General features: G+C 34.7%; 1 long non-coding RNA gene across 7 annotated transcripts in view; it reads right to left on the bottom strand.

Annotated features, from left to right (window-relative positions):
- LOC140857454 (uncharacterized) overlaps positions 1 to 12,792 on the bottom strand; it is a 22,049-nt gene extending 9,257 nt beyond the window's left edge. For 2 of the 7 annotated variants that reach the window (XR_012140926.1, XR_012140927.1), the window contains exons 1-5: positions 12,595 to 12,792; positions 10,184 to 10,345; positions 8,991 to 9,058; positions 5,682 to 5,762; positions 5,332 to 5,589 (exon numbers count right to left, since the gene is read on the bottom strand). This is a non-coding gene — a long non-coding RNA (uncharacterized lncRNA). The other 5 variants (XR_012140922.1, XR_012140921.1, XR_012140925.1 and 2 more) reach the window with 5 other exon arrangements.
- Positions 12,793 to 13,427: the final 635 nt, after the last annotated feature.

The following is a 13,427-nucleotide window of genomic DNA, read 5'->3' as shown; positions in this document are numbered from 1 at the left end:
AGATTGTAATGATTAATTTGCTTGCATATTCTTTAGGCTTGCTCTAAGGAGTGTGCGGCCATCACGTATCCGACCCGGGTGTTGGGTTCGGGGTGTGACAGAATGGTATCATAGCTTATGTTATAATCATTGAGGATTATGATATAAGTGATTAGGATCTGATAAAATGATATTAGAGCTTAAGTTTAAGTCACTAGGGATTATGAAGAGATATCAAAACTTTATGCATGATCAATAGGATGTGATAGAGTGAAATCAGAGAATATGATAAACAGTACTAGAGCTCAGGTTTAAGGTCACTAGGGATTGTCATATAAGTGATACCAAAACTTTGGGATTATAATCAATAGAGTATGATAAATAATATCAGAGTTTAAGGTTATAATCATTAAGGATATAATAGAATGATATTACAATTTAGGTTATGATCATTAGAGAATATGATTTAAGTGGTATTTGAGTTTAAGGTTATAATGATTCAGAATTGTAATTTTAGTGATATCTGAACTTAGGTTATGATCATGAGGAACATGATAGATATAAAAGAGAAGATTCAATATTTAGATTTCGAATCAATAGATATTAAGATGAAATTTATGCATAAGTGGCATATGATATCTATAATAGGAATTGACGAGTTATATCTTAGATTTCAATTAGTAAGATTGACCTAAGTATGAAAAGAGTTGACCTTGGAATAAAGTGCGAGGTATTGATAAGTTATGTTGAGTATACTAGATGATTTTGGAATGTAAAACTTATATGATTGAAGATCATGATATTTTTTTTAATTTCGATGATAATTGTCTGAGCATTATGAATTTTGGACTTATCAAAAAAAAGTTAATTAGGGTATGGTCTAAGAAGAAATTACATCATATGAGAGAAAAATATTTTTGAACACTGAACCTATAAAAGGATCATATATGAAACTCAATATTAGATGAAAAAAAAAATATATACATATATATATATATACTTGAATTTTATTATGAGAATATGAGATACATATTTTGGTGAAATCTTTGGTTACTCAAATATCATATTTTGAATATGATTCCTTGATCTTTCAAGTTGTATTGAATTTCAAATCAAAAGTTTACTTTTCTAAGTGGATCAAAAGTATTTTGATATTGTTGTTAAATTAAAGAAAAAAATTTATTTTGTCAGAGTATGATATACAGGTTATGATGAAATCTTTAATAATTCGTATTACTATCTTTGGATTAGATTTTTTTAATATTTTTTGTGATTGTTGAAGATGGTGAAGTGTATTAATTATTCAAGTCAAAGTTTGAATTTTTTTTAAATTGAACTAAGACATCTTGCTAGTGTTAAATTTTGAATGACTTATACAAGGGATAAAATTTTGTATGGATTTATTGATTAATATTAAGGATTGTGATGAAGAGAGCTCTATAAGAAATAATCAAGTTGATTCTACTTAAGGATGTTGGCTTGAGTTCTTCTAGTTTGTCAAGTTAGAATTAATTTTTTTAAAAAAGAAGATTGATTTAAAAAATCATCTAAATGATTGTAAGGTAAATCTAAGGTTAACTCCAATTAATTCTAGATATGTTGGATTCTTGAAGAGTGATGAAACTTATGCAATGATTTCAAATATAGAAAGTGGATCAAGAATTAATTTTATATGCTATACCCAAAGGTAGTAAAGATAAAGAAACTTAAAATTTTACCGTAAGTCTTATATAAAATTTGAAGGTTGGATCTATCCTGGATTGATCTAACATACAAGGATATTTTATTTTTAATAGACCTATATAATTTGATAAATTAAGATCAGAGTGCGCAGTAAAAGCGTGGTGGATTAAATTGATTAGAAATATTAATTTTTTTTAAATCAAAGATATTATGATGAAATACATTAGTTGCAAATAAGAAAAATTTTATTGATAATGAAAGGATGCTATAAATTTTGATCTAATCTGATCATAACCGGATAATGTTTGTCAGTAGATCATTTCATTGTAGATAATGCCAAGAAATTTTAGATATCTCAAGTTTATTAACAGCTTGATAGTTCTGATATTAGTTCAAACTTAAAATGTTCTGACATATATCTCATATTTTTTTTTAAAAAAAAGTTAATAATATTACTTAGACTGATATAGAAGATTGAGATTTTCTTAAGATGAGAGTCTACATATAAAATTTGTTGGAAGGTCAAGAGAAGAAAAAAATCGATGATTGTAAAGAGTGTCCGATGTTTGGCCTTTATTTATTTTTCTATCAAGGGTAGTCTGAGATAATTATGAATTTCGAGTGGAATGTATTAGACAAACAACGGTGGTATATGAATACAAGTCCAAAATATTACAGTTCTTCAAAAAGTTGAGAAATCAATAAGAGGAGATCAATTTGAAATTTTAAATTATTTTTATTATAACAAGATCATGAGAAATAAATAATATATATATATATGACATTATCGTAAGCTTGTGAATAATATGAAGAATGTATACTTTGAAATAGATATCTCAAACAACATAACTTAATTTCGAGGATGAAATTATTTGAAGGGGGGGAGAATGTAACACCCCGACCCAAATTGGGCCCAGAATCAACCCACAGTTTAAAAAAAAAAAAAAAGGGAAAACGGAAGCAGACTCTCGAAAGGAGTCTTCTTCTCCGATGAATCCCGATCGGAGAAGAGTTCTAGGACTCTTAAAACTCCAGGATCCTCTATGAATAAGCCTCCCCTCTCCCTCTCAAACCTTCACCGGCGATCTTCAAGCTTAAATCCTCCTCTTTTCTCCGTGGAACCCGCAGCAGCCTCTTCTCGTGTTCTCTCAAATACTCGTCGGAGACCTCACCGGAGTCGGAGGTAAACCCGTCTTCTCCTTCCTCTCTTCCTTCCCCTCCTTTCCATGGCCTCGTGCACCCTCGCCGGCCGTCGGGATCGCCGAAAAATCCATGAAAATAGTGAATCCTGTTTTGCTCTGTTTCGGCCAGACTCTTTTCCTCCCTTTTCCGGCCACCGGCGCCGCCGGTTGCGGCGTCTCATCCCCGAGATCGGACCCTCATGTCTCTCTCTCTTTCCTTGAGCGCTTGACCACCGGCGATCGGCCAATGGTCGGAATTCATGAAGAAAGGGGACGGATCCCCTGTTTTACAAAAAAAAAAAGAGCCGCCGGCCGAACCCCATCACCGACCGGCTTCGCATGGTCGGCCGTCGTTGCCGGATCTCCGGCCAAGCCGCCACCCCCATCGGAGCCGAGCCACCGAGGGGGGGACCTCACGATCTTCCCCTGTTTCAGCCAAGGGAGGCCGCGGGAAGAAAAGAAAAGAAGAAGAAAGAAGAAGAAGAAAAGAAAAGAAAAAGGAAAAAGAAAAAGAAAAGAAAAAGAAAAAGGAAAAAAAGAAAAAGAAAATAAAAAAAAGAGAAAGAGAAAAATAAAAATAAAATAAAATAAAAAGAAGAAGAAGAGAGAAAAATTTTCTCTCTCCTCTCTCTACCTTCTCTCTCCATTTTCTCTCTCCAGACCTTTTTCTCTCTTTATGGATTTTATCTCTCTAAGATCTTTCTACTCTCTCTCTGATTGCATCACAGACCCTAGGATAAATTTGAAATAAAAATATGATGATTTGAGATTGCTCCGAAATTCATGCAGTAGATCTGATCTCAGTCCGATCCTATTCAAAATTTATAACATTTGATTCATATTAAGTCATCCTGATAGGATCTCTGATGATCTCGATCATGATTGCCTCATCTGAAGGATACGAAGATTTTTTTCTCCACTTTCTCTTTCTACTTTCTCTCTCTAGAATTTTTTCTCTCTTCATGGATTTTCTCTCTAGAAGTCTTATGGATCAGTGGAGGATCCTAATACTTAGACAAATCCTAATTTTGATAATCCTAAGAGAGGTCCTCGATTTGTGTATTAGAATCAATTATCGGTAATTTCTCTATATGTGATTTTTATATTGATCAGGGTTATGAAGAAATGATTGTCTGCATATGATATCAAGTGGAATATTTTGTTAAAAAAATTCATAAATTAAAGAAGAACATTAATTTCTGTGCTTGGATCAGTCACCGGTAAAGGTAAGAATCCCTGTACATGATCACTATTATATATATGCTATTTTACTGTTGGTCTTGCATCGTTGGTTTTGCATCGTTGGATTTGAGATCGATGAATTTATTATACCTGAGATATTGTTATTTATTTATGTGATTTTGGGCATGAGTATGCTATATCAATACATATGTATCAGCAATTGATGGCATGATTATGTGTATGACATATTTATTACACTGCAAAAGTTGAATTGATTAATGAAGTCAAATATTATAATTTCATAAAAATGAAAGAAAGAAAAATATGGTTTGGACTGGCCTTGTCATGTGGAATAGCCTGCCAGGAGCTTATGCCTAGAACAGCCCCCGCTGGCTTACAGGTGGATCAGCCGGCCATGAGCTCGTGCCTGGGACAGCCCGCCAGGAGCTTATGCCTGGGATAGCCTCTCACGGGCTTTCGTACATGGGACAGCCGGTCAGGAGCTCATCCTGGGACAGTCTTGAAAGACTTTTTAAGTGAATTCGATCCGGATGATGACTGAGGTATAGACTTGGATAGTCCAGAGCCGGAAAGAAACTGTTAAAAATCATGTGATTATGAAAGGAGAAATGAAAGATAAGACATGAAATAATTGTTGAATAAAAGGGTTTCACCTGTTAACATATGATGATGCATCTATTTTAATAAGATAGAAAATTTATGGATGATTGCATTATTCTAGACATTGAACATGAGATTTTATATTTTATTATTTATCCTTATTTTCAGATTATATTACTATATCAGTGTGATATGGAAATTCTTACTGGGCTATAAAGCTCACATCCCTTCATCTTTCTTTTTCTTCTCAGAGATACAGGACGTTCATGATTGGCTATGGCTTAGATTTATGGGTGAGCAGATGGATAGATAGAGTGTCATAGTACCTGATCAGAGGATTGAAGAAATTTAATTTGTAATTATGCAAAGTTTTACGAATTATTGTTGAAATTAATTGTTATGGATGTTAAGATTGTAATGATTTAATTTGGCCTTGCATATTCTTTAGGGCTTGCTCTAAGGAGTGTGCGGCCATCACGTATCCGACCCGGGTGTTGGGTTCGGGGCGTGACAGGGTCATTCAGTGCCAAGGCTGTCACATTTAAGAGAGAGCATACACATACAAGAGCCACTCAGTGAAAATTCAATGGGCCTTATGGAGCTACAGCTGTCAGGAGCAGCATGTATATTGTACCAATAGAGCAACTACAAGTTCATTTGTATGGTGATTTTAAAAAAAAGTTACCGGAATGATATTGTGTGATGTAATTGCAGAAGTCTAAGATCCATTTCCTTGTCTTGTAATGAAGTTCTCACATGACAATCTTCGCATAGATACAGCTAGTTTCTACTTTACATGATCATTCATTGGCCTACTTTAGTTCCAAAGTGCTCTGCCAAGAATTCATCAAGAAGACCAAAATATGGCACACCATGTTCACTTGAGTTGTCAGAAGGCAACTTGCGAATACATCCAAGAATATGCTGAACATCTCGGCATAGTCTGGTTTTTAAACAATGGGCATCAAAAGAATCAGATTAACAAATGATATAAAGCATTTCAGTTGAAACAAAATGACAATATACACAGTACACCTGTTTTTGGCTTGGGGAGTGCTGGCATCCAACTTTGAAAATGCTTCAGAAATATGCGAATGGAAGATATGAACCACTTGCCTGAGTTTATCAAAAAAAATGTAACTGTTATTGGCATTTACTAGCTTGGTCATTGCTGATTGATAAGATAACCGTTGTATTGGAAGAAATACTTGAGTGGTTCACAATTTTATAAGAATAAGGGGTGATCATGATACTTGTCACCTTGGAATTTTCCCCTAGTCATTCTTATCAGATGTTGTTCTTATTCATCTTTTTGCAGCTTTTACAAGGTTTAGTTGAGCTTGATACCTGAGTATACTCAGCTACAAGACAATAAACTATATATTGCTAAAATACATCACACTGATAACGTTGTCGGATTGTTGCAAAACAATATAATATACTCAGAACTATGTCTAATATACCTATTTAAACTTGTATTATTTTCTTAGGAAAAAATATAGGTTGCAAGTTGATACTTGATACCCTTCTTTAGCAGTCATTCTTAAATATTTTTTTTGCTCTTAGCCATTTGCTTAATAGTTTTATGTTTCCACTACAGTTAATACCTTAAAATAGTATATTTATAATAAAAACATGCCATAACTACCATATGTTTAATATATTTCTTCAAAACTGTACCATTCCATTAGATTCTCCTCTTTTTTTAAATACTTATCCATTTAAAATAATTTTAGAACAAATCAACTAAACCGATCACACAAAGAACATCTTTTCAAGTATTAACACCAAGGTCTGCTGTCTGGCTACCAGGTAACTAGCCAATATGGTAGAGTACCTAGCTCTACCGTATTAACACTCGGTATGCAAATGCATACTAGTTCAGTACTGGTACAAGTTTTTCTAGTTTTCTCTCTTCTTCTTTTTTTTTTTTTTCCTAAGGTTTTTTGAAGAGTAATGTTTAAAAGGAAAGAAAGGGCAGAAGAAAGAAACAAAGGGAAGAAGAAGAAGAAGAAAAGAAAGGAAGGGATGGGGAAAGAAAGCGAGGACCAAAGAAAGGGAAGAAGGAAAAGAATAGGAAGAAACAAGAAAAAGGAAAGAAAGCAAGGAAGGAAAGAAGAGGAAAAGGAAAGATATATGCAGATAAAGACACCGTCGCACAAACATGGATATCTAATCATAGACAACAGAAACTCGAATAATAATTTTTCTGATTAAGAAAAGTTACCCAAAAAGGAAAGTTTTCTGCCACTGCATATCTAAAACATTCTAATTAATATTTTTGTGTTCTCTAATGATCTTATGTCTAGCTATTTATCATCTTTGAGCCCTTGAACCCGACTTTCAGAATCAAGCTATAAAGCTTGTCTTAGAACTAGTAAATATTTTCTTTAAGTTTTTATAGAATTTAATGACTACAAGATACTTTAAAACACATCTCCACTTCATAGATACTAACATTAGTTACATTTAGGATAGTCCCATTTATGCTTCTATTCTTCTTCTTCAGTATATGCCACAGTGGAAATGATTTAGTCATGCAATGTCTTTGGTCAATTACTCTCTCTAGAAACTACCTAGTTATTGTTAATCAAATCCACCAGTATACTGGATCTTTTTAGTCAGATCTGGCTATTCTGCACCTGAATCAATTTCATTAGAATGCAGAGAAGAAGATGACTGTTCATATGCCACTTCTTGAAGTCCCTTTGTAATGAAATAACATATAAGCACTGGACCAGTTTGCAACTTTTGCCTTTGGAAAAGAGGACTGTCTCCATAATTTATAATTTGATTTAGACTAATTGTTCCCTTTTCAGTTATCTTTATCGAAATAATAATTATTGATGCTAACGACTGTTGTAAATTGCCAACCCAAAAATTATTTCAAATTTAACCTTGAATGCATGATGTTGAACTAAGTATACATATGCATCAAGATTGAGATGAGTCTTACTTTCTTCTCCCTCCTTTCTTTGAGATGCCTGTAGAAAGATTGAAAATTCTGAGATGCATCCGTTTTTTGAGAGGCATTTCCTCTGCTTCTCTCAAAAGATGTCTGTAGAAAGATACTACAAAGGATGCTCTAATGGAAAAAGGCATCTGCATTAAACCTTTCAAGCACTAAGAGTTCATCTTGATTGTTTGTGCTAAATCAAGCATCACATGCATTTTCGCATGATACATCCTAGAATATTATATGCTAAAACAGAATACTGTTGTAATTGTCTATGTTTTCCTTTATATTATTTTGTATTTTGTAGTTAGTTTTGTATCCAAAATATTGACATAGATGTTGAAAACCAAATAGTCAACCCTCCCTAGCGGACTGTGAGCCCATTCAAATCAAAGATTCGGCCAGAGGATTATAAATTGTTAAAAAAGCAATACCTTCCAGCAACTTCAGGCGCTTAAAGACAACAGTAGGTCTAATATGGCTTACAAGAATGCTCTATTTGACATTGTAGAATTTTTGAAGCATACGTTTATTTTGAAAAACATCACCAACATAACTACCCATTTGGGTACTAAAAAGTAACTTGAGTCCCAAATAGACCATCCACTTGTACTATCAGGTATATTCATTAGCTTGCTTTAAGATTTTGATGCATTAATGCCGCTTCACAAAATTCTTTTCAACAAGAAGACCACTTAGGTACACATAACTATAGTAGTATTAGTTGCTAACTTGATATGAATATGTTTCACGTCATTTGTATCTTAGCATCTTTCCAATATCTATTGTAGTGGTCACAAATTACTCTTGAAAATATCTAGCCTTTAACAATGTAGTGTAACCACATTATTGAACAACAGATTGCCACCAGCTTAACGTCATACAAGCAACATGTTTAGTGAACTTGTAAGTTCTTAACCTAAACAGGCAGCACCAGAATTCCAGCATTCTATTATTTTTTATATATCTCAGGAAACAAGTAAAAGAGTGGACAAAATGGTGAAGAAAATAAGAGTTTGCATTCTTGGATGATATAAATCATATGAGAGGGTAAGACCAGTATAAATTCATAAGATTTATTAATTTGAAAAACAAGACAAGACAAAGCCAGCAATGCTGAACTCAGAGTATGGCACTAATGCCAGAGTCAAAAATACAAGGTGTATCACATTTTAGGATATCAAGTCCCAACTGTAGATCTACACATATTCTCCCATTTAACAGCCTTGATTAATAACGTATTAGTTTTCTTTATCCTAGTGTAATTCTATTTCAAGTCATGTTCCTACCAATGAAAAGAGGGATATGCATCAAACCTAACAAAGCATTCATCTGACACTGAACATGGACTTCAAGGTTATTGATTTCATACATGTCAAATTCTTCACCTGAAAATTGCTAGAACATCAGCCTCAAGCAGTGTTTGAGACAAAATACGATGGAGATATGTAACTTCCTGGAGATAAAGTAAATAAAGAGAGAAATTAGACCCAGTCGCCATAAAATGTGTGAAATATTAAAATGCACAGAATGCAAGCTAAAATGATACACCTTTAATATCAAATAATGCAAAATGAGTGTGACAACTTTTTCTGAAATGACAGCATAGAGAGAGGTGGCTACTGCGCTTAATGAGCAGCCAGCTGACTATAAAGCTGGTGATATACAATATGTGCATGTGACCAAGGCTGGCTTCACCAGGCATGAAGATGTTCACAGTTGCACCAGGAAAGCACAGCGGATAGCAAGCAACATGCTTTTCAAGCCTGTCATTCGCATCATCCAACTGCACTTGATCAATAAGACTAGTAGCCATAGAGCAATGTCAACTGGAGCCACCAGCTGGAGCAGCTAGACAAAGCCATGAGCATCACTCATTGCTAAAACTCCAGTAAAATGAAAGAAATACAAGAAAAATGGGGCATGAAAGCAAAAATGGCATCCTATCTATAATATGGAATCAGGTCAGGAGAGGCTACCCACTTTTTGCACTAAGCATGATGGCACATGAACCAACAAATAGAATGGACCACTAACAGAAACTAAACATTTTTCTTTTACTACACAAAATTTGATACTCAAGTTTGTCACACACTAAGGCAGACATCTCCAGTCCTCACTCAAACACCCAAATGAACCCAAAACTGAGTCAATAAATCTAAATTCGACCATTCCAAATGCAATCCCCAAGTTTAATTAGTCCAAGTTTGATATTTTAGGTCTGTCATTTTCAAGGATCAGGACATTTTTAAGGATATTAGGTATCACATACAGACCCCAGAACTAGCAGAAAACAGCCCTCTAAATCATTTAACAATCACAGGACCATAATTTTGATTGAGCTCAAACGCCCTGTAAATTGTGATATCTGACAACCAAAAAAGACAGAGACCACACCTACATATAGTAACAAAATTAGTTCCCCGGAAAAAAATATTAAACCCTAAATTTGTACCTGCTGCAAAATAAAGAATCTATCATCAAAGTAAATGCATAAAGAATAACGGAGTTTCCAGAAAGAATTATTAAGTCAGGCGTGACTGACAACTTGGAAATAAAGAGGCAGCTAGCAGTAACAGACCTTGGTGACTGATCGAGCAAAATGACTAGGTTGTAAATCATTATCCTCTGGTGCATTCCAACTCTCAACAATTTGAGGTAGCTTGCGAAGATTTGCCAACTATCTTTCCCTCATTATCTGAACCAGCTTTGTATGAATCTCATCTCGATGAATCTTGTAATCCTATAAATGCAAAGAAGGTTTGGAAGAAAAAGTCATGTAAAAAGTGAATGTGAAATCATGAGAAATAACTGAAAATATATATGTTTAGTGAATCCAAATTTGAGTCAACATGTATTACTAGATAATGTTTTTTAAAAATCATAGTATGACCTTGTAAAGTTCGTGACCACTATGGCATATACCATACAACACAGGGGATTGGAAATGTACTTCCAAGAGATGACGAACACCTTCATGGCTGGCCCATATGAGAAGGTTAAAGGATTGATGTTAGGCTGACAGACAAACATTAACATATGTCAAATTATGACATGGACCAAAATTTTTGATCTTGGCAAATGAGGATCCACAAATCCAACCCCGAATAGCTAGGATAAGGCTGGATGGTAATAGTTATGGTAAATGTTGCAATGACTCAGAACCTAGATATTAATAAACATTGCATAATACATAAAATTAAATTAGTGAGACACAATAAAAACAACACACCATATCCCTGGTTTATTTTATCCCTAAGCATAATATTCTGTCCATGGCAAGATTATTGAACTTATACCTGAACAATTAATACCTGTTTTGGCACTGTGAAAAACAGGATAACAAGAACAACGAAGATAAATGGTTCTACCCATATACCTAGAACTGACTATGCAAGGAATCTTATGTTTATTGGTCTTGGCTCAACTTTATTCATCCCAAAATATAGAAGTATTGGACCAATGTGGTAAGAAACCACAATCAGCTTTCATGAAATGTGAAAATAGGTAGCCTGCAAACATATGGGTAGGTGACAAATGAAAAATGAGTTTATTTGACGAGGTATGATGAATTATACAAATCAATGACAAAAGGTAGGAAATTCAATTTGCCGGTATGGGCATGTCCATAAAAAATATGGAAACTCTGGAAAGGAAAGATCATTAAATCTATCAATGAACCTCAAGACTTAAGCTGAGCATGTGATTAAAATTGACTTTTAGCCAAAAAAGTCAAATATCAGTATGCACAGTTTATAGGGATATTGCATGTGTTATGGAAACAATTCATATGTGACGAAAATAGAAAAATCTCATGTGTTCAAGAAAAATATCTGTAGATCAATGATCCCTCATCTTAACCCTTATCATGTTCCCATTGTTCATCTTCATCTTGTCTAGGTCAAAATAGACACTGGGAATTTTTTAAAAAAAACAAAAAAAAAATCCAAGGGAAGCATCACAAGATCACAGAATAAGAAAAAAACAGTACATGAATTGTCAATAAGGCATTTCTCACAAATGATTAAGAAGGTATCATGGGCCAACAGTCAAGAAACAAACTAAGAGTGTGGATTTTGCAAAGTGGAATAGTAACCTGATCAGACATTGCAAAAAGGCATCACAGTCCACTATCATATGGCAAGGGTAGTAATGTACTAACCCAAAGGAGGGTCCAATAACAATATAAAATGCAAAAAGAACTGGTCAAATTTACTCAAATTTGGGTTGTTAAAATTGCTAAGATTGAAAGGCAATAGATTCTTTCTGAAGAAACACTTTGAAATTTTGAATTGATGGTTATTAAGATCAAAATAAACTAACTGAAGGAAAAACTATTTTCTTATGTGATAATTAAACAGAAACAAGCCAAAGAAAAGTGTAAGAACTTTTTCCATGGTATTCACCAAGGTTTGCAGTCTTGATATTGGATCCCCCAATGGTATCTACTGGCAAACCGCATACCAAGTATCAGTACAGTGCATTACTCATTCCTGACACTTTGAACGGTGGGTGTACCATGTTTTGATGCCCTGCCAGTATGATATGCTGTACAGTCCAATACAGCAAACAATGGAGGTCACTGTGACAACCCATGGGCCGGACTGAAAAGGCCCATACCATGGAAAGCTCGTGCTTCACACAAGATGAAGGAGAAGAAGACTCTCAATCGGACTCTTCTTCCCTCTCCGACTCCGATGGAACCGAGCTACCTTAGGGCATCCAAATTTGGACTAAGGAACCTAGGATCTTAGCTATAAAGGCCGATCTCCTCCCTCTTCGGACTCCACCAAAATCCCCAAAAGATCACCTCTGGTCCCAAGATTTTTGCCAATTTTCTCTTAGATTTCTACGGGAAGAGCTTGCCAGAATCAACCTTTGGGCTCCGCCTCCTTTCTTTTCTTTTTCCAGTCTCCTGCCCACTACCATTGCTCAAATTTGATCCGACGAGCCGTCAGAAAAATGGCGAGAACGAGGTTTCCCCTATTTTACCTTCTTTATTTTTTTGCCGACCACCGCCGACCCGCAGGATCATCGCCATCCCCTTCCCCGGATGCCACTGTGGGTGACCAACTATCGGCCTTCCCTTTGCCGTGCTTGAGAGGAAGAGAGAGAGGAAGGGGACGGTCCCTGTTGTAAGGAAGAAGAGCTGAGCTCCTCTCTCTCACCTCTCTCCGTTTTTCTCTCTATTTTGTTCCTCGATTTTTTTTACTAATTTATTATTAATTTTAAAATAATTTATAAAAAAATATTTTTTAAAAAATATTTATGAAAATAATCTTCAAAAAAAAAATTATCTTATAATAAAACAATTTTAGATACCATCTAACCCACCTCCACGGGAGATGAGTTGGCCAAAAAAATTCACCTGTTGAACGGACGACTCACAAAATCACTTTAGCAAAAGGCGTCTCACAAAATTGCCCTGCACAAAGGTGGCTTTATATCTAATATTATATTAAGATTTTTGTATGTATATCCTCCGAATAATCTAGATGTACGTAAATAACTTCTTAAATTTTATATTTACATATATATATATATATATATATATTCAGAAAATTTTATTTTTGCACAACTACTCTCCATCCTAACGTCATTAACTAAAAATATTTTTCTATATTTTTATCTCTAAACTAATTAATGGGTTAACGGGTAATCTGAAGCCACTCGTTCTCCTTTTTTTTTTTTTTTTCCTCTTCTCCCGTATGCGGCTCCCATTTCTCTCACCGGCGCCTTAAATCCCGTGAAAGTCCTAATCCCAGCCCACCATCATCCGTAATGATCGATACGTCTTCACTGGAGATCATCCCAGTGATTGCATC

This window comes from Elaeis guineensis, chromosome 4 (assembly GCF_000442705.2).
Source record: "Elaeis guineensis isolate ETL-2024a chromosome 4, EG11, whole genome shotgun sequence".
NCBI classification, from domain to species: domain Eukaryota; kingdom Viridiplantae; phylum Streptophyta; class Magnoliopsida; order Arecales; family Arecaceae; genus Elaeis; species Elaeis guineensis.
Note: the sequence above shows the minus strand (reverse complement) of the source record. Positions and strands in the feature narration are given on the sequence as shown.